The sequence below is a fragment of the Theropithecus gelada genome, chromosome 2 (genome assembly GCF_003255815.1).
Source record: "Theropithecus gelada isolate Dixy chromosome 2, Tgel_1.0, whole genome shotgun sequence".
Taxonomy (NCBI): Eukaryota; Metazoa; Chordata; class Mammalia; order Primates; family Cercopithecidae; genus Theropithecus; species Theropithecus gelada.
The window spans coordinates 68,790,949-68,815,689 of NC_037669.1; the positions used below are offsets into that span (position 1 = coordinate 68,790,949).

General features: G+C 42.1%; 1 protein-coding gene across 5 annotated transcripts in view; it reads left to right on the top strand.

The window, feature by feature from the left end:
- The window catches only part of FOXP1 (forkhead box P1), a 632,119-nt gene that overhangs the window by 209,042 nt on the left and 398,336 nt on the right, over positions 1 to 24,741 (top strand). For 4 of the 5 annotated variants that reach the window (XM_025374729.1, XM_025374733.1, XM_025374736.1 and 1 more), the window contains exon 4: positions 17,563 to 17,657. The exons of the other annotated variant lie outside the window; for it this stretch is intronic. The gene's annotated coding sequence lies outside the window, so the exon portion shown is untranslated. The remainder of the gene's footprint in view (positions 1 to 17,562; positions 17,658 to 24,741) is intronic. 5 annotated transcript variants of the gene reach the window in all.

Sequence of the window (24,741 nt, forward strand, 5' to 3'; positions counted from 1 at the left end):
CATCCCTACCATAATATAGAATTAGCCTCCTTTGAAACCATACAATTTTTGAAAAATGCTCATTTTAAAGGTTAACACCCCAGTGCCACCATATAATGAAAGCTCTAAGGCGACTTTTACCAAGTCCTGTTTCCTTCTAGAGAATCATCTGATTTTGTAAAAGTCATGATGTCTAGCTTTGTTTATATCAACAGCTAGAACAGTGATTTCTTCATCCTTGTCTTTTGATGACATTGTTATTATTTCCAAGTGTGAAATTGGAGTATTTGACTTGGAGAAACCATTTCATTTCCTCAACGTGTTTTAGTCTAGAATGCCTCCTTGTACTCTTTATTCTTTACTTGGGGATACATCCAAGTTCTCAGATATGGAACATTTAGGACTTAATTTCAGGATGTTAAGCTGAGAATTGACTTGAAGTTACCTTTTAGTTACCCCTCTAGAGTTTACATCTCCTAAGGTAAGGAATGCTATACAAAAATATGAAAAATGAAAAAACAAAACGTGTATATACATCATTAAATAACACCAAAATCATATACCATCTCTTTCTCATCTCACACTGTTTAGTCTGTCAGAATTTCAGCTGTTTCTTTACTCAGGCCAATTTGTTGTGTCTTCCTCTGAGTTTATCTGAGTGGAAGAATTAAGAGAGGAATCCCTTGGGTTTTCTTCTCAGAGTGAGCTGCGAGAACCCTTGTTTAGTTCTCTACTTTACCATGTAGATATCAGAAGCTCTTTTCTGTTCTTTCCTCCCACCTCCCAACCCACTATGAATGAATTTAGAGGTAACCACTTTTCTACTGAACTGGTAACAGATTTTTTTTCTCTTCTTAGTCTCACAGTAGTTCTCGTTTAATTTATTTGGGCATTTAACTCTTGACGTGGCTAGAGATTTTCTAGATTTTCTAGAGTGGAAAATCTAGAATAAATCTAGAAAATCTAAATCTAGAGTAGCAAGGAGATACACTTTGCTATAGAGTGAAAGGCCAGGCAGTCTTCTTGTTCAAGATGTTAACATTTGGGTCTGGAAATGGCTAGTAGATATAGGAAGGAATGAGAATAAAAGAGTAGTGAAGCCAACTTTCATACCATTGCCTATCTGTTCAGAAAGTACCAGGTGCTTTGCAGGTATTTTATTTGCACATTGTGTGTTCAGTGTCTCCAGCTCTTTAAAATTGGCAGGTAGATAATGGTACTTTCAGGTTATGATACGCTGGGGACAGGCATAGTTACTTGAATACTTGCACAATAATTATTTCTCACCTTTTTGCTACCTCCAATAGCTTTGGGGTTCAGATACTCCTAGAATTCATTTTCTGACAGATGTAGTTTTTTTTTTTTTTTTTTTTTTTTTTGAGACAGAGTCTTGCTCTGTCATCCAGGCTGGAGTGTAGTGGCGCACTCTTGGCTCACTGCAACCTCTGTCTCCCAGGTTCAAGTGATTCTCCTGCCTCAGCCTCCCAAGTAGCTGGGATTACAAGTGTGCGCCACCATACCCAGCTAATTTTTTTACTTTTAGTACAAACGGGGTTTCACCTTGTTGGCCAGGCTGGCCTCGAGCTCCTGACCTCAAGTGATCTGCCTGCCTCAGCCTCCCAAAGTGGTGGGATTACAGGCATGAGCCACCACACATGGCCCAGATGTAGGTTTTACAGAATGCAAATTCTAAATAAAAGACTTCCACAGGAGACTCTTGTCTTAATAGTAGATGTACAAAAATACTTCTGTGTTTCAGTGGAAGTTACTCCATTATATACCCTTTATGGATGCACCCTGCTGAGAACACATTCTAGAAACGGATGTCAACCAAGGGAGATTCATTCATTCCATACGTTTTCTAATTTCAAAAAACGTACACCGTCAATATTTTTTCTTAATTGAACAGTTTGTTGAACAGACGGGTGCTTTAATTATGGTGGTCTAAATTTACACACATTGCAGTGGTATTTTGCTACATTAATTACCTTACTTGTCAAGAGTAACAGGTAATTACTACATCAACTCACCCTCCTGCAGTATATAGAAACAACTTCATTTGAAAAGATTCAACAAACCCCAGTGTATAGTCACCCCACACCTTTGTCTTTGCTAGAAGACGACAGTTGTCATTCCATTTGTTTTATCATTAGCAGGGTAGAGGTGAGTTCACCCTTTTCTTTGTGTCTTTCCACCTAAGATGCGTGTCCAGAAACATTCATAGACTCAACAAGAATGTCAACTAGTAAGAAACTTTGAGATGATCGAGTTCATTAAACCTTCTCCTGATAATGTGTTTCAGAGAGAGTGCAAGACTTTTCCAAAGCCACAAAAGAAGTAAATTAATGTCCAAACCAGGATTGGCACCAGTGTCACCTCACTATGCTGCTTTTTGTGAAGCTTAGTGCATTTTAATGATTTTTTTATAACTATAGAAAAATCATTTGGTATAGTATACTTTGAATATTCATTCACTTCATCCTCCTCACTTGAACTTCTAACCAATGCTTTGGCTGCCTTACAAAGAGTATTGATCCTATATTCTGTTGAACTGCCAGGTACAACTCATGTCATTTGGTTTCCTCTCCAGTGTACTAGTGTCAGCTTTTATGACAAGTTGTGTTAAAATTCTACTTTAACATGTTTTTTTGTGAAAGCGAACATTTTGGAGCATATAGGATGCTCTTAGCAAAATCATGCAGCATTAACTCTCCTGGTTGCCATGGCATAGGAAGAAAAGATTTTGTCAGCTTTTAGGTGTGGTCCGGAATATACACAATGACATAATATGGGTGTACTATCTTAAAAGGCTTTGTCCCCTTTTTAGTCAAACACCTGTGACAAAATTACGAACTGTGGTTAACATAGAATACTTACAAGTGGTTTTTCAGAGTCGTCCAGGGTGGAGGAGCTCAGCGTACAGACAATTTTAGTACCTACTTTTCTTCTTGCACCTGGCACTGGGAGTGAGTGGCATTAAAAAGAAGTTCAAGAAGTCAAAAGTTAAGGATCCCACCTTGCTGACATTATTTGAGATGGCTTGTAGAGGGCAGGGTGGGCCTCTCAGGTCATTTGCGACGTATAAGGGAAAATCTCTTCCAGTCCTCAACCCACGTCAATTTCTGATGCCTGAATTCCAAGCCTAGATGCATCATTTCTGTAACTGATCTTGTCATGTGCATTTGCAAATCACTCTGGCATTTATAACTTGTTACATTATAGCTTCGAGTGAGTTTTTCTTTTTTCTTAGCTTTTTATTCAATGGAAGGATAGCATGGTATATTTAGATTTAGTAATTCATCCATTCAACGCATATCTGCTGAGTGCCTGCTGTGTGACAGTCATTATGCTTTAGGTGGCAGGGGGAGGAGTGCATAGCAAGGCAGGAAGCAGACCTTTGCCCTCTCGGCTTATTTCTACTAGAGGGCAAACTCTCTGAGAGCTCCACCAGGGCTCTGTTCTCCTGCAGTTTGTCCTCTAGTATAAAGAAGCAGAGAGCGCAAGTGAAACGAAGGAACAAGATAAATACATGGAATGGGAGTTCACATAGGATACAGTGGAAAGCACAGACCTTGGGAAAGCCTGTCTAGCCAGGGAAGGCCTCTTGGAAAAGGTCACTTTCTATTTAAGACTTAAAGAATGATCTTCAGCCAGGTGCAGTGGCTCACGCCTGTAATCCCAGCACTTTGGCAGGCTGAGGCGGGCGGATCACCTGAGGTCAGGAGTTCGAGACCAGCCTGACTAACAAGGCGAAACCCCATCTCCAGTAAAAATACAAAAAAAGAAAAAAAAAGAAAAATCTGGGTATGGTGGTGTGCACTTGTAATCCCAGCTACTTGGGAGGCTGAGGCAGGAGAATCGCTTGAACCCTGGAGGCGGAGGTTGCAGTGAGCCGAGATTGCACCACTGCACACCAGCCTGGGTGACAGAGCAAGACTCATCTCAAAAAAAAAAAAAAAAAAAGACGAAAGAATGCTCCTCGTGTACAAGGAGCCAGGGGAAGAACCTTTCAGGCAGAGAATGAAGAGGGCTAAGCCTCAGAGTTAGGAATAAGCTGAGTGTGGCATGGGATCAGAAAGACCAGTGTGTGTGGCTCCAAGTGTTATTCGAGAAGGAGGTGGGGAGTGAGGATGGTGTGGGAGAGGTTCGGGGGTCAGCAGGACCCTGTATACCAGGGCGAAGGACTGGGTTTTATTTTCTGCCATCTAGGCTGGAGTGCAGTGATGCAATTGTAGCTCCCCGCAGCCTCAAACTCCTGGGCTCAGGTGATCCTCCCACCTCAGCCTCCCAAGCAGCTAGGACCACAAGTGGGTGTGCCACCATGCCTGCGTAATTTTTTAAATTTTTTTATAGTGATGGGATCTTGCCGTGTTGCCCAGGCTGATCTGAAGCTCCTGACTTCAAGCGATCCTCCTGCCTCAGCCTCACAAAATACTGGAATTTCAGGCATGAGTCTCTGCACCCAGCCTAGATTTTATTCTGAAATGGATGCAAAGCAATTGGAGGCAGTGACTTCTGATTCAGGTGTGACAACAAACTGTGTAGACTGGGGAATGGATTGCATTTTCAGGTGCGTTCTTGAGAGTAGGCTTCCTTGTGGGAGAGGCCGAGATTCTGGTTCCCTGAGGTTGGGCAAGGAATCCTGGAAGATGCCGCACCTGAGACGGACTCAGCTGGCCCTGGTGAAGCGAGAAAACCCTTTTCTAACTGGCGGTGAGATGCAGCTATACACCAATACAAGGTTGGAAGCACAGTGCTTTAGAGCACAGTCTTGCAAGTGTGGTGCCTGAACAGCAGCAGCGGCGGGAGCAGCACCTGAGAACTTGCTAGAAATTGAAGTTTTCTGGCCTCACCGCAGCCATAGTGAATCAGAAACTCTGGGGTTGGAGGCCGGGCGCAGTGGCTCACGCCTGTAATCCCAGCACTTTGGGAGACCGAGGTGGGTGGATCACGAGGTCAGGAGATCGAGACCATCCTGGCTAACACGGTGAAACTCCGTCTCCACTAAAAAATACAAAAAATTAGCCAGGTGTGGTGGCGGGGGCCTGTAGTCCCAGCTACTCGGGAGGCTGAGGCAGGAGAACGGTGTGAACCTGGGAGGCGGAGGTTGCAGTGAGCTGAGATCGTGCCACTGCATTGAACCAGGACCACAGAGCAAGATTCCATCTCACACACAAACAAAACAAAACAAAACAAAACTCTCAGGTTGGGACCTAGCAGTCTGCTTGTAACAAGACCTCCAGGTGATTCTGATGAGCATGCAAGTTTGAGAAGCCGGTTATACGGTGTTTGTGGAAGACTGGGAGAAAAGACTTGGGACTTACTACAAATGCACTAGTCTCATGGGAAGATAAGACAGACACCGTAAAGGGCCATAGCTAAGTGGTGCCCCAGTGCCGATCAGAACCTGGGTCTTGTGACTCTGTTCTAGTGCCCTTTCCTCAAGTGTTTATGGAGTGAAAGAATAAACAAAACTAACTTTGTTTTTTTAAGGATAATTATGATATTTCTAAAGGAGGAGTTGGGTGGATGTTTAAGGACAAGTGCTATGGTGTGTGAACTCAGACGACCTCGTTTCTCGTGCTACTATTTTCTCAGATAATTTAGAAAAACAGTGTCAGTATGAATAACTCACCCCTTTCTCCCTGTCACTGGTAGAAAAACAAGTGTTTTTGTCTTAAGTTACACCATTGAGACACTTAGCAGAGTGTAATAGCATTCTTTTATTTCTGTATTACTCAATCTATTTGGCCTTGTTTTGGTTTTGGAAGTCCTGGCACTCCCAAGTTATGTTTTTAGTGTCATGGAAGAAGGCAGAAGATTGATTATTTTCAGGCCTGGTATTTATGCTTGCTCCTATCTGCTTTGGCCAACAGCGCTGTCAGAAAATCCTAGGATCATTTCCCTCACCCTCCACCCAGTACTCTCTACCTGGCTAACACCCACCAACTTCTAATTTAATGGCTTGCAGGTCATTTCTTCCACGAAATCTTTTCTGACCCCTTGTGCTTAGGTTACATCTGTGTGTTAATCATTCCCATGTGCTTTTGTTGGTGTTTCCTGGTAGTCTGTGGGCTCCAGGAGGTCTGAAACCTCATTTGTCTCAAGTTCAAGCTATATTGCGCTTCAAATACAATGGTCTGGCATGTGGTGGTACTGAGAAAGTAGCTGTTTCGTGGATGCTTTCCCTCTGAGTTGATTACACTCTATGGTCGATCTTTGGAAGACATAGTGGTGGGTTCTTCCTAAAAGGAGGTTACACCAGATATTAAGACATGGTCCCTGCCGGTCGTGGTGGCTCATGCTTGTAATCCCAGCACTTTGGGAGACTGAGGCAGGCAGATCACAAGGTTAGGAGTTTGAGACCAGCCTGACCAACATGGTGAAACCCTGTCTCTACTAAAAATACAAAAATTAGCTGGGCATGGTGGTGCATGCCTGTAATCCCAGATACTCAGGAGGCGGAGGCAGGAGAATTGCTTGAACCCAGGAGGCAGAGGTTGCAGTGAGCTGAGATCGTGCCATTGTACTCCAGCCCGGGCAACAGAGCGAGACTCCGTTTCAAAAAAAAAAAAAAAGACATGCTCCCCTGGGGTCAAGATGGGAGAAGTAGAGACAAAGCCAGAAATAAGTATTTCTTTGAGGCAGATTCTAATGTGGTATACACTTACAGTGTGTTAGCTGCTGTGACTAACACACAGATTTTGGTAACTTTCCATAATAAGGTATATGTTGTCTTCCCTTCATGTCTGTTGAACCTCCTCCATCTTACTCTTGCTGTGGGGTCTCAGCAGTTGGTGGGGAAGAAGAACAGGGAGTGCAGTTGACCTGCCATCATGGGCTTGGAAGTGGTGCCCCTTGCTACTGCTCACATCCCATTGACCAGAAATCAGTCACATGGTCCTGAGATGTATAAATGCCAGTGAAACTGGGATTGGAATTGGAAATGTCATCTTCCTGTGTACCCAGGATGAATATAGTACAGTGAAATTAGTTGTCATGTGACAGTCCCAAACAAATGATTATTTTGGTTTTAGCTACTGAGGTTTGATCAAAATAAAGCACACCTCCTATTTTTATAGCCTGTTCATATATCAGTACCCCGTTTTTTACCCAGAGACTAATGAGAGTGATGACCTGCAGTGGTTCTTAACTTTTGCATGTCATGAAGAGGATGTCTTTCATTTAAATCCTAACTAAGGCCAGGCATGGTGGCTCGTGCCTGTAATCCCAGCACTTTGGGAGGCCAAAGCAGGCAGATCGTGTGCGGTCAGGAAGTTCGAGACCAGCCTGGCCAACATGGTGAAACCCCATCTCTACTAAAAATACAAAAATTAGCCGGGCATCGTGTCACACGCCTGTTATCCCAGCTACTCAGGAGGCTGAGGCAGGAGAATCCTTTGAACCTGAGAGCAGAGTTTGCAGTGAGCCGAGATTACACCATTGTACTCCAGCCTGGGCAACAGAGTGAATCTCCATCTCAAAAAAAATAAATAAATAAAAAATAAAAATTAAAAAATAAATAAGTCCCAACTAAGAGCCTATCTTCCTCTGTGGGATTCACCAGGGTAATTTGTTGAGGGTCCAGTTGTGGCATGCAGTCCTTACGTCATCAAATGAAATATTCAACCCTAAGTGGTGAACAAGCGTGAATCCACACAGATCGGCTCTCACAGGACAATATCTGCTTGTGTTCTATGGTTGGCATTATTTTTTTCTTCTGCTCCTGGAGTTGACAACTCTGGGAAAAAGTTTGGTGGTATTGCAGAGGACTAAGTAGTCCATTACCACTAGCCATCATTATGGTCTTGGAAAGGCCGGGTGGTCAAATTCTTATTTCTTAAGGAGAAAATTGAAGTTGCTTTTAAGATTTGAATTTTCTGTTTACTTATGTCGCGTATTTTCATCCAGAAAAGGATATGAAAAATGATCCATGATATATTTCATGGAGGAAAACATACAATAGAGTGTTTATGGTACACTGTTCTTTATTGTTGTTTTTGGATTTTCTTAGGGAAAGATATCTTGTTTTCCCCACTGTCTTGCTCACCATCGTTGTTCTCAGGATAGGAGCTGAAAACTTTTATCTAATCTTCAATATCCCTCCCTGCCGTCCTTCCAGCTCAGTATGAAGACTCAGTGAGAAGCTTGTAGTGGAGATATGTAGTTAAGCGGGAGGCCAGAGAGGTCAACAGGGGTCATACAGGACCTTGTAAACTATGGGAATGCTGTTGGTCACTGTCCCGACACTACTGGGAAGCCATTGAGAGAATGCAAACAGGGAGTGAATGCAAAGTGAGAGAGAGGGAGTGTGTATATGTATGTGAGAGAGACACTGATAAGTGATGATCACATTTATTGTGGGTTTTTTGGCTGTGGGGAAGGAGCCTCCGCAGGAGAGAGGAGGTGCAAAGGCAGTGTGGTGCCTTTCTCCCAGCTGACAGGAGAGGTCTCCTCCCTCCTTCTGCACAGAAGTTGCTTGTCAATCAGGAGCTTACCATCCCAGCTTCAAAGCAGGCAGTGCATTTGGGGTAAATATTTATGAAATGCCAAGCTTCGTGATCAAGATGTATTTTGTTTTTAATGAGCAAATGACTCAGAATTGTTTGAGGTTATTAAAAGACAAATTATTGTGTGCCATCATGGAAAAAGGGAAGAGGAGAAAGTATAATTTTACATCAAGCAATTTATTTACAGCCATAATCCGCAAGCAATCAACCTCTTTAAACAAAATTATTTAATTTCTTGTAAAGGCTTGAAGTATAAAAATTTAATTTATTTAGGGAATCTCATTAAGAGGACTTTTAAAAAGTTGGCCGGGCGCGGTGGCTCAAGCCTGTAATCCCAGCACTTTGGGAGGCCGAGACGGGCGGATCACGAGGTCAGGAGATCGAGACCATCCTGGTTAATATGGTGAAACCCCGTCTCTACTAAAAAGTACAAAAAAAAAAAACTAGCTGGGCAAGGTGGCGGGCGCCTGTAGTCCCAGCTACTTGGGAGGCTGAGGCAGGAGAATGGCGTGAACCCGGGAGGCAGAGCTTGTAGTGAGCTGAGATCTGGCCACTGCACTCCAGCCTGGGCGATAGAGCGAAACTCCGTCTCAAAAAAAAAAAAAAAAAAAAAAAAAAGTAAGGTGGTCTATTCAGTTGCTTCAAGGAATGTTAATTGAGTGCATAAGATGCCATAAACATTGTGTTTGGGGCATGAGAAGTAACACCAATGAATCTCTGCTCTCAAGACACTTCTAGTCTGGAAACAAGACAGTCAAAAGCCATTAATAAATGAGTAGAAATGTGCAAAATGTTTCTTCCTTTTTTAAAGTCGAAACCATTGTTTCAAATTGTGTAACAGTTATTTTGGATATTACTTTGTTTTGGAAAATCTAGAGAATACAAAAAATTCTAAAGAAAAATCCTAACCTTAATCCCATTTATCTTGGGCATATACTGTGAATTTTATTTTTTTCTGTTCTTCATTGGCATATATTTTTATACAGCTGAGAATTACTGTAGATACAGTTTTCCTATCTTGCTTATTTTATGTCACATTGTAACAAGCATTTGCACACATTTCCCCATTTTTAATGACTACAACCTACAAAATATTCCTTTGTCAGACTGGATTATCATTTACTGCTTTTGTTCTGTTTTGATAGACATTTAAGATAAGCCAGATTCATAAAATTTACTCATTTTATGTCTCACATCATCTTTTACACTTAACTGTTACAACAAATCATTAATAGGGAAATGAGATTTAAAAAAAAAAAATTTTCTCTGTATGTATGTCTCTGAGCTTTGCCATCCAAAACGAAAAAACAGCAGACCAAGTCATTGTTAAAATAATTGTACATCCTTGAGAGAATAATGGGGGAATAATACATTTGACTCATTGTTTCTGGCATATTCTATCACTGGACACGTAGCTCCTACCCTGAAATTGGTTAAGACAGAACGTCTTATGACCAGGCACAGTGGCTCACGCCTGTAATCCCAGCACTTTGGGAGGCTGAGGCAGGCGGATCACGAGGTCAGGAGATCTAGACCATCCTGGCTAACACAGGGAACGCCCATCTCTACTAAAAATACAAAAACTAGCCGGGCGAGGTGGCGGGCGCCCGTAGTCCCAGCTACTCAGGAGGCTGAGGCAGGAGAATGGCGTAAACNTGTTCCAGATCTTTTCTCTTTCTCTCTGTGAGACAGGAGTTGCCCAGACGGCAGCAGAGTGGTGGGATCTTGGCTCACTGCAGCCTCGACCTCCTGGGTTCAGGCAATCCTCCCACCTCAGCCTTCCAAGTAGCTGGGACTACAGGCGCGACATCAAGTCCTGCCAATTTTTTGTAGAGACGGGTTCCTCACGTTGCCCAGGCTGCTCTCAAACTCCTGGGCTCAAGAGGTCCTCTCGCTTCAGCCTCCCAAAATGCTGGGATTACAGAAGTGAGCACCTGGTCCCCAGATCTGACTGTGTATTTGGAAATACAGTCTCAGGACTCACTCTGTTGCCCAGGCTATAGAGCAGTGGCTCAATCATAGCTCGCTGCAGCCTCGACCTACTGGGCTCACGTGATTCTCCCAAAGCGCTGGGAGGCCGAGGCAGGAGGGTCACTTGTGGACAGGAGTTCAAGACCAGCGTGGGCAACATAGAGAGACACCATTTCTACAAAAATAAGCAAATAAATTCGCTGTGCATGGTGGCTTGTGCCTGTGGTCCCAGCTACTCGGGAGGCTGAGGTGGGAGGATGGCACCAGTGTACTCTAGTCTGGGCAACTCAGCAAGACCCTGACTTGAAAAGACAATAAATAAATGAATGGGCCAATGCTATGTTTATTTTCTTTTTCTTTTATTTTGAAACGGAGTCTTGTTCTGTCGCCAGGCTGGAGTGCAGTGGCATGATCTCGGCTCACTGCAACCTCTGCCTTCCAGGTTCAAGCAATTCTCCTGCCTCAGCCTCCGTAGTAGCTGGGACTACAGGCGCCCGCCACCTCGCCCGGCTAGTTTTTGTATTTTTAGTACAGACGGGGTTTCACCATGTTGGCCAGGCTGGTCTCCATCTCTTGACCTTGTGATTCGCCCGCCTCAGCCTCCCAGAGTGCTGGGATTACAGGTGTGCTTGCTACCGTGCCCGGCTGGAACGTCCTTTAAATCCAAGAAAGCAGTTTGCTTCTAATTTAGGGAAACTTCATGCCTGATTTTGAAACTTTTAGCAGATGTCATTTCTGTCTCTCTCTTCCAGTGACATCTAAAATCTACCTGTTGTTTATTTTGCTTTTTTAAAAAAGGTCCAACATAAAGTCACTTTAAGGTGACTGTTACCTACACTCTCTTAACACAGGGGCTTGACTGTATCGATGAGAAAAAGTTTCAGCTTTTTCTTTTTTGGTTGTTGCAAGTATTCCTTGGATTTTTGTTCGGAATGGCCCGGGATTCCAGTAAGCTCTCTATGTGGGCGCATGGGCCCTTGGAAAGGTGGCATGACTTAGGGGAAAGAACCAGGCATGGGGTGAGTGAGTGGAAGCTGAGCCTGCCAGCACTCATCTCTTAACCCTTTGGCAAATTAAGGCAATTACCCTTACCATCAGTAGTCCATCCCTGGCAGTCAGATATCCTGAGTGAAAATGCTGCCCAGAGTCTATTTCCCATTATTTTACGTAGGACAAATTTTAATGTGTTATGTGTCAATGTGCAAAACCCCCAATCAATGTTCTGAAGCAGAAGTTGGCAAATCCAGCCCACTGCCAGTTTGTGTAAATAAAGTTTTGCTAGAACACAACAACACCCACTTGTTTACATATGATTACTTTTCTACTATAATACCTGAGTAGTTGCAATAGAGAACTTGTGGCACCAAAGTCTAAAATATCCACTAAGTGTTCCTTTACACAAAAAGTTTACCAACTCTTTTCTAAAATATGACTAAAAGATAGGAACTTGTCTTATGTGTACACAGCTATCATGTTAAGGATGTAAAAATGTTTAAAACATTAGTTACTCAACAATTAATATGATCTCAACATGCATTTGTTTTGTTTGAAATGTGACTTCTTTTTTAATTATGAAGAACGTCTGAGACACATCACTTTTGTGGCTGGGTTTTCAAAACCTCTAGGGAAGTTTCTGATATTCTACCAATTGTACTGCAGTGTGACGCTTAACCTTCACCCATTTCATTAAAAATGTTACATTAAATTTGAAGGCTGTGATAGGATTTTTTATTTTATAATAGCAGCAGACAAAACTGTTTTATTTAGAAATAAATAAAACCTGTATTTTCTGTAAAGTTTGGATATTAAAAGCCAATTCAGCAACAACAATAAAAGGCATTCAACTAGGAAACTGTCAACTGGATCAATATTCTGTGGCATTTGGTTTTATTTCACTTCTTAGAAGCTCAGTATTCTCATCTGTAAAACGGAATCAAACTTCCTTACTGGGCTACGTGAAGGTTAGGTAAGGAAAGCCCTGCCTGACACATTTTGGAAATACATTAGCTGTTGGTTCCCTTTCCTTTTACTACCCTTAGCTGTGTTAGAGGAGCAAATAGTCACAACTATGAAATATTTTCAGAAAATTTTCCAAATTGACACAGCTTCTGCGTACTTACGGTTACCTGGAGACCCAAGTAAAAGCCAGGGAGAAATTGGAAAGATCCGTGTATTTGGGTAAGAGATACTAGCAGCTGTAACCAACATTCCAAAATTTGAAATTTTTGAAATTAGCCGGGCGTGGTGGCACGCGCCTGTAGTCCCAGCTGCTCGGGAGCTTAACTCAGTGCAGTTTAATTCATGAGTACCTCACAGTCTAGTGCTGGTTGAGGGGGACAGGAGTGGTGGTGGCTCTGCTCCATGTGGTCTTTCAGGGACCCAGGCAAATTCCATCCAGTGACTCCACTATCCCCAGGAAGTAGGAGTTCTTCACTGGATCTCTGGGCCCACAGTCCAGGGAAGAAAGCAGTCATTAAGCATGGTTCCAGAGGCTTCAGGATCTGAATGAAAGTAGTGTATACCCACTTCCATCTGTTTGGTTAGAACTCAGTCATCAGGCCCCACCTAACTACAAGGGATGCTGGGAAATGCATTCCAGCTGTGTGTTCAGGAGAAAGAAATGGATTTGATGAACGTTTAGCCAGTCTCTGCCACACACTGACCACATTTTCTTGTATTATTACGGAGGACAAATGCTTACCATACATAAACTGCCCAGAGGTGCTGATAATCTGAGAACCTGTCTCCAACAAGTCCCCTGGGAAGGGCAGCATTCAGAGACAGTCATGCTGGTTTGGAACAATTTATCTACATACTTGTTTAAATATATTTTAAAAATTAGCCTGCACTCTGAATCTGCTTCCCACATGTTGTGTGCCATTTAGGCATTTTGGCGTTCTAAAATTACAGATCTATCTCAGAGTGAGTAAGTTTAGGAATACATACTTAAGAAGTGTTGCATGCAATGACATTTTCCTTCCCAAAGTGATCTACATGAACTCATATTTATTTTGCTATTTTATAAAATCAGAAGTTGTACACAATATTGAGTAGAATTCTTTATCCGTGATGGCAGATAGAACATCTGTTGAAATACTACCACTGTTATTTATTTCGAATTGCACATTTTACAATGAACTATATCAGAAGCATTTTCAATTTTTTAACACCTTTAATAGATCTAAGCCCACCTTTTTTTGGAAGTTATTCATTTTAAATCATGATTATATGAATATTTTAGGATTATAATCACCCTAAAATGAAGGACAAAATTTATCATACTAAAATAGAAATTTAATTTAAAGTACAAAGAACTTGATTGCAAGGTTTAGTAGATTAGAAACAAGACATCAAAGAGGATATTAAAAAACACTTTTTAAAACACCCTCAGCAGTATAGTTTTACAGTAGTTTTCAAAAAAATACAACAGCATTTATTAATGTTTGTGAAGATCATATTATAGACAAATCAAAGATCAAACTTTTGTAAGGTTCAAAAAACACATATAAGCAAATTTTGGTCATTTCCTGGAAAAAACTAACTTTAAATATATTCATCCAGGCCAGGCATGGTGGCTCATGCCTGTAGTCCCAGCACTTTGGGAGACAAAGGCAGGCGGATTGCTTGAGTCCAGGAGTTTGAGACCAGCCTGGCAGCACGGTGAAACACTGTCTCTACAAAAATTAGCCCAACATAATGACACCTGCCTGTAGTCTCAGCTACCTGGGAGGCCTGAGGTGGGAGGATGGCTTGAGCTTGGGAGGTTGAGGCTGCAAAGCCTGAGCAACAGAGTGAGACCCTGTCTCAAAAAAGTAAACAATAGGGCTGGGTATGGTGACTCATGCCTGTAATCCTGGCACTTTGGGAGGCTGAGGCAGGTGGATCACAAGTTCAGGAGATCCACACCATCCTGGCTAACACGACGAAACCCCGCCTCTACTAAAAATACGAAAAATTAGCCAGGCATTGTGGTGGGCACCTGTAATCCCAGGTGCTTGGGAGGTTGAGGCAGGAGAATCGCTTGAACCTGGGAGGTGGAGGTTGCAGTGAGCCGAGATCACACCACTGCACTCCAGCCTGGTGACAGCGAGACTCCATCTCAAAAATAAATAAATAAACGAATAAATAATAAAACACAAATTTTCATTCAGTATCATACAGTTAGTGATGTTTGTTTGAGATGGAAGCTGCTCTTGGCCGTATTGTGATCCAGGGGCCTTGGTCAAAAGTCAGACTGGTCTACAGACATGTGTAATTAAAAATACTCCTCTCACTGTTCTTGGTACTCCATGGCATTTCCCACTGCCTGTCACTTTGTCCTTGACAATATATGAGGCAGAAAACAAGTTGCATGGACCAGGTTGGTTTTCCAGTCAGCTGTTCCTTATTTTTCTCCGGTGCTTCTTTGTTACATTAGAGTTCAAATTTACTATTCATGAAACACATTTTAATCAGTGACCATATCAGACAAATGGAAGCTAAGCGCTGGTTAGTATGTTGAAAATAAACATGAGGGCTCTCATTAATGTCGCTGTCTGAGTAATTAGTTGAGCATCCAGTCCTGAGCAGCCGTGAAAGCAGACCGGCTTCTCACTGGAACGACAGGCTGACAGCCCCGTCTTGGAGAATGGTCATTAGTGTGCCCTGCCATCAATGTCATGTTACTGTGTCAAATTAGTTAGTGTCCCCTTAGGAGAGAAGCCGGACCTACAAATTATCCTCCCACATCCCTTGGAAACTGTGTTTGCCAAACCTGCGATCGAGTGTGAGCAAATTATTAACACGGCTCATAAATTAACTAGTTTACAGGCTTATAACATTTTACAAGTAGATAATAAAGGGGAGAAAAGTTTTCCAATTGCATTGCCCTGACGTGAGGCTGTGATCTGCCGACTTTTCCTTAAGGAGTCCACAGCTCATAGTTTTTCGTTAAGAGACCAAACACATGGGGTGTCAGAACAAATGTTTGGAAATGTAGAATCTAAAAGGCAGCCAGTGTAAATCCATTGAAAACAATATAATTAACTTCATTATCTCATTGCTCTGATAAGTCGATGACAATGGTCGTCTTTCTTTTAGTGGCAGTTGCTCATTAATGAGTTCACCAATTAAGTTTGAACGATTACAGCCTTTACCAACTGAAATTATCTTAAAAACATTTTTGATGCGTTCTTATCATACTCTTAAGCTCCCTTGCTCAAGAGGGAAAATGCCCACACAGTACATTAAACTCACATAAGAATGAAGATTCTGAAGTCATGATATATTTGGCAGTTCATGCACAGTAGACACCAGATACCTAGAAAACATAGTGTGGACAAATCTGGCCTGAGTTTATCTCATATCTAGAAGAGACACCCACTGGGAACACCATCTCTTAACTCTCTTCTGAGTTCTGGTAGGCAGACAACCCACATAGTTTCCGGAGACAGGTGACTATTCAAATCGTAAAACTTCATGCATCTCCTTTTTAGTTTCAACTTCTCCATCTGAGTAGGTTAAAAACATGTAAATTCACAAAGTGTTGCCTGAATTTACTATTGAAAGAGAACACTGCACACAGACACACATGTACGTGCCCCGAAAGCTCAGGCTTTCTACCCATTCTGTAGTTCCATTTTTTTCTGTATTAGTGAGAGTCCTTTATTTAATCTTGAGGGCCATATACATGGCATTATTATCTCAAGGATCTATGCAAAAAAGACCTGGCATGTGAAACCTTGCTACTGACAGCTATTCACAAAAACTTTCTGAAAGTGCTTGAGGATGAGTTGACTTATCTGTCAGCAACTTCAACTTACTTGGAATTGGATTTGGTAAATATTCTACTAATAACCTAACCAAGCGATGAAGGCTTTGCAGTCTCAGCACATGAACAGAGTGACTGTTTCCATGAGAAGGCTGTGTCACAATCTCCTTCTGCATTTGAAATGCAACTGAAAAAAAAGAGTTGCTAACTGTGGCAAGTAAGATTTTCTGTTTGGCTGGCAGGAGAGAGCTTGTATGTTTTGCTAGCGGGGTGCCTGTGTCCATGTATGTACTTATTTCCTCCTGTCTCTTCTACTGGGTGCATTGAGACAGGCTGAAAGATCAAAACTCATAGCAAAATTATCATTTGGACCTATGGATCGTCTTTTTCTTATTTCTCAGGATGTGTTAGCACTGTAATTATGAGAATTTATCTTCAGAAATAAGAAATTATAAGCCAAGCATGGTGGCTCATGCCTGTAATCCCAACACTTTGGGAGGCCAAGACGAGTGGATCATTTGAGGTCACGAGTTTGAGACCAGCCTGGCCAACATGGTGAAACCCTGTCTCTACTAAAAGTACAAAAATTAGCCAGACATGATGGTGGACACCTGTAATCCCAGCTACTCGGGAGGCTGTGGCAGGAGAATCTCTTGAACCTGGGAGGTGGAGGTTGCAGTGAGCCGAGATTGTGCCACTGCACTCCTCTAGCCTTGGCGATAGAGCAAGACTCTATCTGGAAAAAAAAACAATAGAAAGAAAGAAAATTTACTGGGAGTGGCACACACCTGTAATTGCAGCACTTTGTAGGCTGAGGCAGGAGTATCACTTGAGCTCAGGAGTTTGAGACTAGCCGGCCTACTAAAATTTAGCCTATCTACTAAAATTCCAAAATTATTTGGGCATGGTGGTGCACACCTGTAGTTCAAGTTACTTGGGAGCACTTGAGTCTGGGAAGTTGAGGCTGCAGTGAGCCCTGAATGTGCCACTGCACTCCAGCCTGGATGACAGAGCGAGACCCTGTCTCAGAAAAAAGAAAAGAAAAGAAATAGAAATTACGGTATGGAAGATAAAGGAAATTAACTTCCTAAGTGGATGTCATTGCCTTCAAGAGTGACAGGTTTACTCACCTACATAACATTTTGCATCCTCCTCCTGTAATTCAGATTGTGAGCTAGGTCGAATGCCGATTCTAGAAGGCAAAGGATAAAATAGATGCTTAGATATGTGATTGTATACTGAAGATAAATGTGGTGTGTAAATGAGGGATACCAAAGGCTCGTGTGTCTATGTTGCTTTTGAAGCATCACCATTTGCCCCTTCACTTAACCTCTTCTTTTCTTTTGCTTTCAGCTTCCCTCTGTGTATTGCAGTCCTGTGGCATTATGCATGCCCCCTCCCAGTGACCCCAGGCTTTTTATGGCTGTGAGACACGTTAAATTTTCAGGGTAAGTGACAGACACCACTGATGCTGTATACCACCTAAAAATTGCCATCTACCTTCGCAGGGGACCCAGCGGTCGATATAGTAATCCTGCAGAAGATAATGGCCTTTCTAATTATCAGGCCCTGATTCTGAAGCTAGCAGGCATTTGAATGCTGCTACCCCCCATGATAGCTTTATGGTTTTCAAGAATAGGGTTCATAACTTGGATCATATTTGTGGGAAGGGGACCTAATGCAGGGGTTGGTAAAATTTGTAAGAGACCAGATAGCAAATATTGTCATCCTCATGAGCCATACAGTCGTTTCCAACTAGCCAACTCTGCCTTTAGAGCACAAAAGCAGCTATAGATAATATACAAGCAAATGGGTGTCACTCTGCTCCAGAGAGACTTCATTTACAAAAACAGACAGTAAGCCATATTTGGCCTGAAGACTATAGTAGGCTGTCCCTCGATCTGATGCATCAAAAAGGGACATTTGACCTGTAAACCTGACACCTCGCTGGGTACCACTCCATCTGACCTTGAGCAAACCATTTATCTGCGAGAAACAGGAATAAAAAAAAATACCTGCCCTTACTACCTTGAAAGATGGTGTTGTAAGGATGAAACAAGATATAATGCACGTGAAAGCACTTTGAAAATTTCGAAACTCCTTACGAATGTGATGATTGGCTCTACAGTCATTCCGGTTCACCTTGTGGAGTATGACTTCTTCACCTTTTTAATCACATTGGGCTTTCATGAGCGAAATGAGTGTGGGGGAAAGCTCTCTTATTTTCTGAGTAATGTGGTTTGTCTGTACATTCCTTCTATTTTACAATTGATGGATAAGCTGTTGAAATGTCTTTTTTTTTTAGTATCAAATATGGATGAAGGGATATACGGGTAGATTATGGTAGGCTAAAGATCAAATGCCAATGAAGAGCGATTAAATTTCCTTTAATCATCAGAATCTGAGAGTGCTGTAAGATCTCACCTTTAATATAGGCCTTAATAAATAATAATGCTTGGGATGCCTACAAGTATGTTTGAATTTCACAAGTCTTGCATGTCAAAACAGAGAGACAGGCTCAGCAAATATGCTTCCCTGGGCTAGCAATACTAATTAAGAAGGAAAGTCATACTTAAACAAACAGCTTTGGGAATAGAGGGTTAATCAGAATCCCAATTCATGAATTTTCTAGTTTTTTTTTTTTTTTCCCCCTCAGAGAAAATTGTAGTGTCATCTTTAGATATGTTTTCATATCATTATATTAGTTAAGAATTGTTTTCTAATAAGAGAGATATAACTACATGAGTAGAAACAATTATTTAAGTATTCTGTCATAACATCCAGGAAGAGCAGTTTGTGTCTTCTTTCTGCTCTGCTTATTCAAGTGTGTTCCTTCGTCTTCAAGGTCACAGGGTGGCTGCTGGCTCTCAGGCCATTGCCTCTACATCCTGAAAGGAAGAGACAAAGAGTAGTTTTCCCGGCTGAGGCAGGCCTTTTTAAAGTACTTTCCCTGCAGCCTTATCCAATGATGCCTGCTTATATCCTATTAGCCACCCCTAACTATAAGGGTATCTGGGAAATGCAATCCTTAGACTTGAACAATTTGATGTCCCAGGTAAATTCTGTGTTCTAGTACTAGGAAAAGGTGACTGCTTATTGAGCAACCATTGTGGTTACTTATACGAAATCATGCTGTCAATTTTGCTTACATGTTTAATTTTTATTTATTTTCTATGAATGCCTTTTGTTGACTGTGCCTTGTTTGAATTTTACATGTTAGAATTTTAGCCTGTTTAATTCTCAGCAGAGATACAGCTCAGTAAATATTTTAGGACCATAATATTCTTACTGAATGTGCCATGGCAAATCTGAGAAATAAATTTCTTTATTAAGAGAGCTATAAAGCAAAATTTAAACTCTTGAATATGCTCGTCTAGTGGGTTTTCCTTCCTGTGGATGTAAGATTTCCTTAAGGCTTGAGTATTAGCATGAGATCTTAGCAGCATGCACTCACAACCAATTCTGTTCCCCCTATAAGGGCAGGAGACATTGCTGACAGCTTTCCACTGTCCCTCTGTACTTATGCAGACTCAAGGCCAGGACAGAACTCTCCACCCTACATTTCTGTGATTTGTTGCTCCCTGTATCTGTGCTGAAAGGTTACCATGGGAGTGGGGTGCACGGGAGAAGTAAGCCACTCCTGTCCAAATTTTCTGTCCCAAATTGGCCTGTACATGATTCTTTTGAAACTTTTTATCCCATAAAATGAATAGAATGAGACTTCCCTATGCTTTGTATTAATAATACATTCTCTGCCTATACTGGCCTGTGATGAGTAGTCATAAAACTTAGGGTAATGGATGCATTCACAGATACTCATTGAATGCCTGCTGTGGATACAGGGTAACAGCATGGTTAAGAGTTTCTGCTTTGAAATTAGATCGGCTTAGACTCAGATTCCACCTTTTCCACTTCCTGGCTGAACAACCCTGGGCAAGTTACTTAACCTTTCTGTGCCATGGCCTCCTTATCCGGAAAAGGGGATAAAAATAGAAGCCAGCTCACAAAGAGTTAGAGAGGTGATGCTTGTCAAGAGCTTAGCACAGATCCTGGTACATCATAAATTCCAGCATTGTGCTAGGCACCCCAGGTGGAAATCACTGTCTCTGACAAGCTTCTACCATCCGGTTGCTGGTTCACTGGTCGTCGTTTTACTGATAGATGATGCATGTTTCGCAGTCCATTGCACCTCACCTGATATTCCCTTGTAAATGCAAGTAGAGCCTTGGGAGCTTGTCCTCATGCACATCTTCAAGGACACGTGCAGCTATGTATACAGCTGCTGTAGCCCTGTTAGCAGAGCTTAGGTCTCTGGGTCCTGTTTTGAGGATTTCCCCTGAGAAGCATGCAGTTCTTTTTTTATTCCTTTTTTTTTTTTTTTTTTTAACTTAGTCAGACGATGGGCCTGCCTCGCAAGCAGAATTCACTAACTGCTTTCAAGTTGGTATTGCTGATGATAATCTGAAACTGTAGGGTTTCGCTCGTGCAGGCTGATGCTACATGATGTCAATCTTCTGCCACCTCATCCCCCATCCCTGCCTCTGTGCTGACTCGGCAAAGCAGGTCCTGGTCCCCCACAGATCTTGAAAATGGCCCTCAAAGAACTGCGTCATCTGCACACAGAAGCTGCCACAGGTCCGTGGCAAAGAATGTCAGCAGTACTCATGGATGACTCCATTGGTGACTTGTACCCAGATTGGAAAACAGTGCCAACCATGTGACCCTGGCTGTCCCTTGAGTTTTTGAGCCCTGTTCTGTGAGACGGATAAGAATCACACCACCTATAATAACAAACCTGCAGCGCTAATTCATTGACATTGACACCATATCACAGAATTGATGGTTTTGGGGGGACAGACCCCAGCCTATAGTAGTACTTATCAGGGATCTGCCTGACACAGGCTTTGCTTCCGTCATGTTCACTGTGTGGAGATGGTGGCTAAAGATCTTGCATGTTCAAGAGACTTTTGGAAACTTTGAGCTTTTGCCACGTAGTTTCCAATATTTTATTTAAACCCCATTACTCTTCTCAGATGCCATAAAAACTCCCTTGCCTCCAAACTACGGGATACCTTCAGTCCTTCTCATCCCTTAGTGTTCAGTTCAAAAATCAACCCCTTGGACATGCCTTTGCTGACCACCCACATGAAAGGGGACATGCCCTTTATTATTTTTCTTGATCCAAACCTCTTGTTTGTTCCATATGTTACAGCCCTGTCCCTTCATGAATTCACCTGTTTATCAGGTAATAAGCAAGAAGTAGGTCTTATTCAGTGTGGCTTCTCCATGGCTAGCAGTGCCTAACATGTGGTAGGTATGCATGTTGTCAGTATTTGTTGAATCAGTCAAAGTCTGGGGATTTCCCTGTGAATTTCTGTATTTTTATGGCACCTACGAGGACTGTATCCAGTTGAGGGAGTAAGAGAAGGAACAAAGTTACACACATCACCTTTATTGTAGGAATAGAATACAGAATACAGGAAAGTTCCCACTATGTACTGCATACTCTGCGTGTCCCATCCAGAAGGGGTTATACATTATCTTCCCCATGAAGACAGAATCATTTGCCATTTGAGCCTGAAGGATATGGTGGGTGGTACAAATTGATTAAGGATGTTGGGATCCAAGCCCAAACCCCAACACTCTCATTCATTGGCTCTTTTTTTGGACAGATTATTTTCTCTCTCTAAGACTCAGTTTACTTCCCTAGGGCAGGGGTAATAGCATCACCTAGCCACTGAGCTATTGTGAGGATTAAATTAGATGGTATGTGGAAAGCACTTTGCACAGGGTCTGGATGAGAATAACAGTGCTGTTGATTTAAGGGTGTCCGCAAAGGCTCTGGGGACCTCCACTGATAAAACTCATCTTGTGATTTCTTGTGATGTTCATTTTAGAGGTGACAAAGATGGCAAAGAACCTTGATTCCCGATTATATTTGCTCATGTTTCATGTGCTGAATTAACTTTTAAAAGTACAAAATAAGCAAGCAGTGAGATAGTCTGTTTCATATTTGTTGTTGACGCGTTGACTGTTGGATATTCGTAACCTGTCTCAGGTAACATGCTAGAAACCTCAAGCGCTGCAGTGACTCAGTGTTTGGAGCCTGACCCATATCCAGAAAACCATGGAAATTGAGAGTTTGGGGTGCTGCAGTGTCTGTATGCCTTCTTGCTGGGGATATGTTTGCCTTTAAGTTAATCAGAGCTGGCCTTACAATAGAGGGCATCTTAAATTTCCTGTAAATTCTCTTCTCTCTCTCTCTTATTTTTTTTATTTTTATTTTTTTCTGGAGTTGGAGTCTTGCTGTGTCACCCAGGCTGCAGTGCAGTGGTGCCATCTCAGCTCACCACGACCTCCGCTCCTGGCTTCAAGCGATTCTGCTGCCTCAGCCTCCCTAGTAGCTGGGACTACAGGCCCAGCTACTTTTTGTATTTTTAGTAGAGGCGGGGTTTTGCCTTGCTGGCCAGGCTGGTTTTGAACTCCTGACCTTGTGATCCACACATCTCAGCCTCCCAAAGTGCTGGGATTACAGGTGTGAGCCACCGCACCCAGCCCAATTCTCTTCTCCTTTTTTTTAAAAAATATATGCTTGATATCATCTGTCCTGAAAATTCACATAACTTCTCTTTTGATAGAAAACCAAAGTCTATGTAGTCTGAAAGGAGTTAGATATAAATATCTTTCATTGTTAACACCGATTTCTTCCACCTGCCTGAAGATGATCTATTACTTTTGCTATGTTATTCCACCATGTCAGTGGTTGACATTTGTTGTTCATTGTGAATTTTTTATGTAAAAGCTGAAGCAGAGAGAGGGACCTGTCTCACTCTGTATCACGTGACTTTCTGGTGGAAAAGAATGAAATCTGTCAAATCATATACTCTTATTTATACGACTTAATGGAGTAACTGGGGTAATCTAGGAAATTAAAATAGCCATTTCTTTTCTTAATTCATAACGTGTGCTCTTGCAACCTAAAAATAAAAGGACATGATTAAAATATTGTTTAAGGCATCAAACATGGTTACTAATATCCTTTTAGGAAAGGAAAAGATGAAATCCAGTAAGTTTCAATCAAACTAAGTGAATAAATCAGAAAAATGCATTGGTTAGACTCATGATAACCCTCAGAGTGGCTAACACCCAGATTTTTTTGCATCTCTAAAAATATATAACACCCCTGTTGCCAAATATCACTTCAGAAACTAAAATAATAATTCATGAAAGGGGAAACAGATCTGTGTAATATGAGACTTGATCAGGCAGTTTACATGGGATGCTTGAGGGTCTTGTGCTGCCCTCTTCTCAATACCCTGGTGCCTGAGGAGCAGTGGGGAAGATTAGGAGCTTTCTGAGGGTTTTTTCTTTAATGTTTTGAAATTTTGCTGCATTGTCTGAGTCCAGTTTGGTTCAGCAGTCTCTCAGTGCCAGATGACTCTGGTTAAGATGCTCTGGGGCTGAATTTCTCAATGCCAGCTTTCCCAGGGGATCAGTAAAGGTTTTGCCCTGGGTATTCCAACCAGGAGAACCTGTGTCCTGTCTTTGTCCACATCTGTCCCCAGTCGTTCATTAATGGTAACACAAAATAGTCTCCCACTCCTGACTCACTTCCTAAACATGGCAGTTTCTTTGGGATTCTACTCCTAGAATAATTGGTGCTTAGACCTTCTTAGGTTTATCTACATGTATGTACCTAGAGGAACTTGCATTTCATGCTATCACCAATATTCTGCATGCTTAAAAAGTAGGGAGAGGCGGAAGTGGAATTTCCTAAACTCATGAAATATCTAATCCTAAAAAATCTCTATAACAGCAGTTGTTTAAGAGAAACAGTCTAGCTTGTGAAAGGTCTACCCTGTAATAGCTACCTTTACTGTCTGTGTGCCAGACATGATTCTAAACCTTCGATATTTATTAACTCACAATAACTCTGAAGTAATCATCATTCTAAAAATTCATTTTACAGGTGAGGAAGCTGAAGAATAGTGAGTTAAATGACTCACCCAGAACCCTCTGCTTATATGGAGCAAAGCTAGGATTTAAACCTAGAAACTCCTTCCCATCATACCCTGTTTTTGTTGTTGTTGTTGTTGTTGTTGTTGTTGTTGTTGTTTTAAGATGGTGTCTCGCTCTGTCGCCCAGGCTGGAGTTGGAGTGCAGTGGTGTGGTCTCGGCTCACTGCAACCTCCACCTCCCTGGTTCCAGCGATTCTCCTGCCTCAGCCTCCCAAGTAGCTGGGACTACAGATGCATGCCACCATGCCTGGCTAATTTTTGTACTTTTGGTAGAGATGGTTTTGCCATGGTGGCCACGCTGGTCTCAAACTCCTGACCTCAGGTGATCCACCTCAGCCTCCCAAAGTGCTGAGATTACAGGTGTGAGCGACCACACCCAGCCGTACCCTGGTTCTTAATCACTGTGCCACGCGGTCTTCCTCATGCACACATATTTTTGGGGTGTTGATGTGCAGGCATTATTTTGTTTTCACATAAATTTTTCACTCTGGGACTGCATGTGGAGCCGTTATAC